We start from the raw sequence: 6,466 nt of genomic DNA, 5'->3' as shown, positions 1-6,466 counted from the left end.
TTTTTTTTTTTTTTTTAAATTGGAGGCAGACTTTTATTTAATTAGCCCTTCTGTAAATATTTCTTGTCTTTTGCAGTTACAAAGCTTTAAGGGAGTGCTGGGTACCTGAAGGCTGGCTCCTACTGGAACAAATTTCATCCAGACAACTCCAAGTATGTTCATTAGACAATGATTTGGTTTCACACATGTGGGGAATGTTAGGCACACAGACAGAGAGGTGGTGCTGATTGTGATAAACATAAAACACCATCTGTTTCCCTGCTTCTTGAGGCTACCAGGCAGCTTCCAAAGCTGCCTTCCCTCTTTGGCTTTAGTTTATTTCCTGGCTACATTTCCAGGTCTCTAAACCAGTTGCTTATACTTGAGTATTTTCCACTTCGGGACTGATGATTTTTCTCTACTTTGGCATTTCTGGAGGTGAGTCCTTGAAACAATTTCATGTTATTGTTTCTGACATAAAAGGAAAAGCCAATCCTGTCTTCCTATATGGAAAACCAAGGCGAGACCAGCAGAGATATCAATCTTTATGTGTTCCATTTCATTTTTGACAACTTCCAGTATTCCTGGATTCATACTTCATACATTCCATATTCCAATTATTAATGGATGCTTGCAGTTTTTTTTTTTTTTCCCAATTTGAGTTCTGCCACATCAGGAAATGGAGGTCTCCAAAGCCTTACCTTATCCATGTCAGTAAGGCTGGTTTTACTCAGATGATGCAGCTCTTGCCCATTCATATTTGAGAGCCTTCTAACCTAGGTGACTCATCATCCTCCTCTGTATTAGACAATGTTTCCAGACTATTCATAAAGTTGTGCAGTACAGACAGTGTTTCTCTGTTTTCATAAGGTTTCCCCTGGCCAATTCTTTGAGAAGTAGATGGCCTCTTCCTTCTTCCTAGTCTGTCTCAGTCTGCAAGCCATGCTGAAACCTGTGCATCATGTGCACCTTGCTGGGTTTGAAACACCAGTGCCACAGTCTCAAGACTCACAGCAGTACATCACCACAGTAGGACAAACTGAAAGACAAGTTTGTCTCCCTTAGCTTTTTGAAACCTCTCCAACTTCCTTTACCTGGATCCTTGCTGCTACCTCCTCACTCTGTCCTGAATTCCCTGGCCTTTTTCCTCTCCTTCCCCCTGCTTTCCCACATTACCACTTGTGGAACATGGCCTGGGTTCCCTCCCCTTACCTGGATCCCTGTGGATGATTTCTCACCATATGATTCTCACCTTACCCCCATTTAACTGGCCAATTTAGACTGTACATAAAACAGATCTTGGAAAATGACAATGGATTATCATATACTGAACCAGGTGGTGACTTCAGTTGCACCTGCTGTTACAGATATGGTTTCATCGATCAACCAAATTAATGCATCTTCTTCAGCTATTGAGCAGGTCAATGTCTTTTTCTCTATTTCAGTTTCAAAGGACCACCAGAAACAGATTGCCATTAACTGGCAAGGCCAACAATATGCCTTCGCTATCCTGCCTCAGAGGTACATCGACTCTCCAGCACCATGTCATAATTTAATTTTCAGGACCCTTTGCCACCTTCCCATTCCACAAGACATAACAGGTGCATTACTATAATGATATGTTGATTGGACCCAATATGGAAGAAGTATCAATGACTCTAGACTTATTGGTAAGGCATTTGCTTGCTCATGTTGTTATCATTATGTGCTGTCTAGTTCATTCCAACTCATAATGAGCCTAAGTACAACAGAACAAAACAATGCAGGTCCTGCACTATCTTCACAATTGTAACCATGCTTTAGCCTATCATTTTAGCCACCGTGTCAGTCTGTCTTGTTGAGGGTCTTGCCGTGTTCACTGACCCTTCGCTTTACCCAGAATGATATCCTTCTCAAGGGACTGGTCCTTCTGACATCATAGCTGAAGTATGAGAGAAAAAGTCTGGCCATTCTTTTTTCTAAAGAATATTATGGCTTTACTTCCTCCCAAATAGATTTGATCATCATTCTAGCAGTCCACAGTACCTTCAGTATTCTTCACCAACACCACAATTCAAAAGCATCAATTCTTCTGTGGTCTTCCTCTTTGACTATCCAGCTTCCACATATATATAAAGCTATTGAAAACAGCATGATGTAGTAATTAAGGTTGTGTGTCATCTTGCCTGGACTATGGTTTTGAGTAGCTGGACAGCTGGATGTATTTATTCTGCATGATGAAATTGTAATAATCTCCATGGTATAATCTGCTGTGAGGAGTTAAGTAGCCTTCAGGTGTAGCTTGCTTCTAGTATATAAGGAGAAGATTTGAGGAAGGTCTCTTGCTTTTTGGCATATTTGGACCTTATATTTGGCCAAGTCTTTGCCAGCCATATTGCCTACCAATCTTGGGATTGTTCCTGCACTTGAGCCAGTAGTTTGGAGTGTGCCTGTAGATCTTGGGATTGTGCCAATGTACTTGCCAACATTGGGTTTTTCAGCATTAGTGAACAGTTGCTGCATGATTACAAGAAGGCTCCAGATCCCGGGGGCCTGGACAAGAGGCAGAGCTAAAGCCCAAGGTTGAGGGGCCTTCAACCAGGTAGTATAAATTCAGATTTCCAGCCTCCTAAACTGTAAGAGAATAAATTCCTATTTGTTTAAGCCATCCACTTGTGGTATGTCTGTTAGAGCAGTACTAGGGAACCAAGATACATCTTGGGTCAGCCGCACCTTAGTCTTCAAAGTGATATCTTTGCTTTTTGACACTTTAAAGAAGTCCTTTGTATCAGAATTGCCCAACACAGTACATCATTTGATTTTTTGGTAGCTACTTCCATGGGTGTTGATTGTGGGCCCAAGTAAAATGGAATCTTTAACAACTTTGATCTTTTCTCCATTTATCAAGATGTTGCTTATTGGTCCAGTTGTGAGGATTTTTGTTTTCTTTATGTTGAGGTATAACCCATGCTGAAGGTTGTAGTCTTCTATCTTCAGCAGTAAGTGCTTCAAGTTATCTTCACTTTCAGCAAGGAAGGTTGAGTCATCTGCATATTGCAGATTTTTAATCAGTCTTCCTCCGATATTAATGCCACAATCTTCTTCATATAATCTGGCTTCTCAGATTATTTGCTCAGCATATGCATTGAATAAGTATGGTGAAAGGATACAAGCCTGACAAACACCTTTCCTGATTTTAAAACTTGTAGTATTCCCTTGTTCTGTGTGAATGACTGCCTCTTGGTGTATGTACACATTCCTCATGAGCACAGTTAAATGTTCTGGAATTCTTATTCTTCATAATGTTATCCATAACTTGTTATGATCCACACAATCAAATGCTTTTGCATAGTCACTAAAACACAAGTAAATATTTTTCTGGTATTCTTTGCCTCAGATAACTACTCTCCTTTTGAGAAACAACTTTTGAGTTGTTTCTGGGCTTCAGTAAAGACTGAATGCCTAACTATGGGCCACCAATTCACCATACAGCCTAAGGTTAGGTGTTTTCTGACTCACAGAATCATAAAGCTTCACTGCACAGCAGCACTCCATCATTAAATGGAAATAGTATATAAGAGATCAAACTCAAACAGGACTTGAAGACACAAGTAAATTGAATGAGGAAGTGGCCCAAATGCCCAGGGACTCCACTCCAGTCAGATTACCTTCCCTCTCCCAATATGAACAAATGGCTTTGTGAGAAGTTCCTTGTAATCAGTTGACTAAGAGACTACACATGCATGGTTTAAAGATGGTTTTGAACAACATGCAGGCATCATTCAAAAGTGGACAGTGGCAACATTGTAGCTCCTTTCAGGTACCTCACTGCAGGACAATGGAGAAAGGATATCTTCCTAATGGGCAGAATTTTGAGTAATGTAACTCATTGTTTATTTCACTTGGAAGGAGAGATGTCCACATATGCAATTGCATACTGATTCATAGGCTGTGGCTGGCTGGATGGTCAAGGACTTGGAAGGAACATGAATGGAAAATTGGTGAAAAGAAGGTATGGTTAAAAGGTATGTGGGTAGACATTTCTGAATGGTCCATTGGAGTGAAAATATTTGTGTGTCATGTGAATAGTCACCAAAGTGTGATCTCAATAGAGAAGAAATTGACAATCAAATGGATAAGATGAAAACATTCTATGCAAACAAGTCATCTTCTTTCACCAGCTACTTTTGCCATTGCCCAATGGGTTTGTGTCCCATGGTGACAGGGATGAAGGTTATGTATGAGTTCAGCAACATGGACCTCCATTTACCAAGGCTGACTTGGCTACAGGGACAGCAGAGTGCCCAATTTACTAGTAGCAGAGACTAACACTGAGTTTGCAATATGGAACCATCTTCGGGGCTATCAGTCAGCAACCTGGTGGTAGGTTGACTATATAAGATCTCTTCTGTAATTGAAAGGGAAGCATTTTGTTTTTACAAGAATTAACATTTATTCTGGATATGGATTTGCCATGAACACTATGCTTCTGTCAAAATTAACACATATGGACTTAAAGAATCCCTTATCTACTATCATGATAGCCCACATAGAATCACATCAGATCAAGGGACTCACATCACAGCAAATGAGGTGCAAGTATGGGTCCATAGTCATGGAATTCACTAGTCTTATCATGCTCTCCATCATCCTGATGCAGCTAGCTTGGTATAATTATGAAATAGTCTTCTAAAGACACAAATATGGTGCCATCTAGGTGGAAATACCTTGTAGAGTTGGGGAAGTCTTCCTTAGGTGTGTATATGCTCTAAAACAGCATACAATATATGGTGCTATTTTTCTAATAACCAGGATTCATGGGTTTAGGAATCAAGGGGTGAAAGTGGAAGAGGTATCCCACACTACTGCCAGTAATGCCCCACTCAAACTTTTTGCTTCTTGTTTCTGTGATCTTATGCTCTGTGGGTTTGGAGGTCTTAGGTCCAAAGGGAGGAATACTATTACCTGTTGTTATTGTTGTTAGGTGCTATTGAATTGTTTCCAACTCATAGTGACCCTACACACATCAGAACAAAACACTGCCCGGTCTTGTGCCAGCCTCATGATCTTTGCTATACCAGAGCCCATCATTGCAACAACTGTGTCTATCCATCTCATTGAGGGCCTTCCCCTTCTTCATTGACCCTCCACTTTACCAAGCAGGACATCCTTCTCCAGCAAATGGTTTCTTCTGACAACATGATCAATGTTATCTTTACTTCATAGTATTTATGTAGTATTAAATTTATTTTATATTATATTATTTAAGTTACATAATATCAATAAATGTAGGGAGTTCCAGTAAGATGGTGAAATAGGCAAAAAGACTGCACAGATCCTCTTCAACAAAGGGGGAACTAATTAACAGAGATATAGAAGATAATTCTGGAGCCCTGAGCTTTGAATGGAAGGATATAGAAGTGGACTAAACTCCAACTAGCAGAAGAATTTGCATGAAAACACCAAAAAAGGTGACATATGGAGCTGCGGTCTGGCAGTAATCCTGATGGCACAGACAGCTTAGATAATGCCAAGTGGTGGTGGTGGTTGTTGTTGTTGTTTGCCATCAAGTCGGCCCCGACTCATAGTGACCCCTCCTTGGGTTTCCGAGGCAGTATCACTACGGAAGTAGGAATGCCCAACCTTCCTTCCGAGGAGTGGCTGAAGTGGAATATATACCGTATATATACAGTATCTTAATATTTTCCTAGTTGAACACCTGACATTTTTATACCTAAATTTATAAAAACGAAAACTCAGACTCACTGCCATTGAGTTGATTCTGACTCACAGCAACCTCCTTTGGGTTTCCAAGGCAGTGAACCTTTACTGAAGTAGATTACCTAGTCTTCCTTCCATGGAGTGGCTGGTGGATGTGAACTGCCAACCTTCTGATTAGTGGTCATAAGTGTAGTCTAATTGCTGCACCACTGGGGATGATTTATATTTCTGTTATTGCTTCGGATATGTCCTTTTATTTTTCTTTTCAGTTGGTTACCCATTATTTGCCTATGTATTGATTATAAAATTTGAATATAAAATTTCATTATTTGGCTATGACTTGTTTATAAAATTTGAATTCATAAAACATTTAGAATCTGTGACTTGATGTGTCTGTCCTCAGTTTTGGGGAGTAGCCATTGTGTTCAAAGAAATAAAAAGAAAATGAAGAATTACAGCAGAAAAGTAGATATTCTGTAAAATAATTTAATAGAAGTTTTAAGAAAAAAAAAAATAGAGCCAAGACAATTCCAAATTTGGCAGATTGTTAATTATCTACCAATATCCATTCTTTTTTCAGAGTAATTGACTTTTCAATGGGCATGAGACTGTCTAGCTAAATGCTGTATGTCTTGATCTTTCTTGTATCTGGGTGTGGTCATGTAAATCAATTTTGGCCAATCTAATATGTATGATAGAATAAGATTCAATTCTAAGCCTTGTCCATAAAAAATGTCAAAACTTAAACTACTTGTGTTGGATTGGGTTCTCTAGAGAAACACAAAAA

This window comes from Orycteropus afer, unplaced genomic scaffold (genome assembly GCF_000298275.1).
Source record: "Orycteropus afer afer isolate SDZICR_OR568_19922 unplaced genomic scaffold, OryAfe1.0 scaffold00614, whole genome shotgun sequence".
Classification (NCBI taxonomy): domain Eukaryota; kingdom Metazoa; phylum Chordata; class Mammalia; order Tubulidentata; family Orycteropodidae; genus Orycteropus; species Orycteropus afer.
This window is presented reverse-complemented; position numbering follows the sequence as displayed.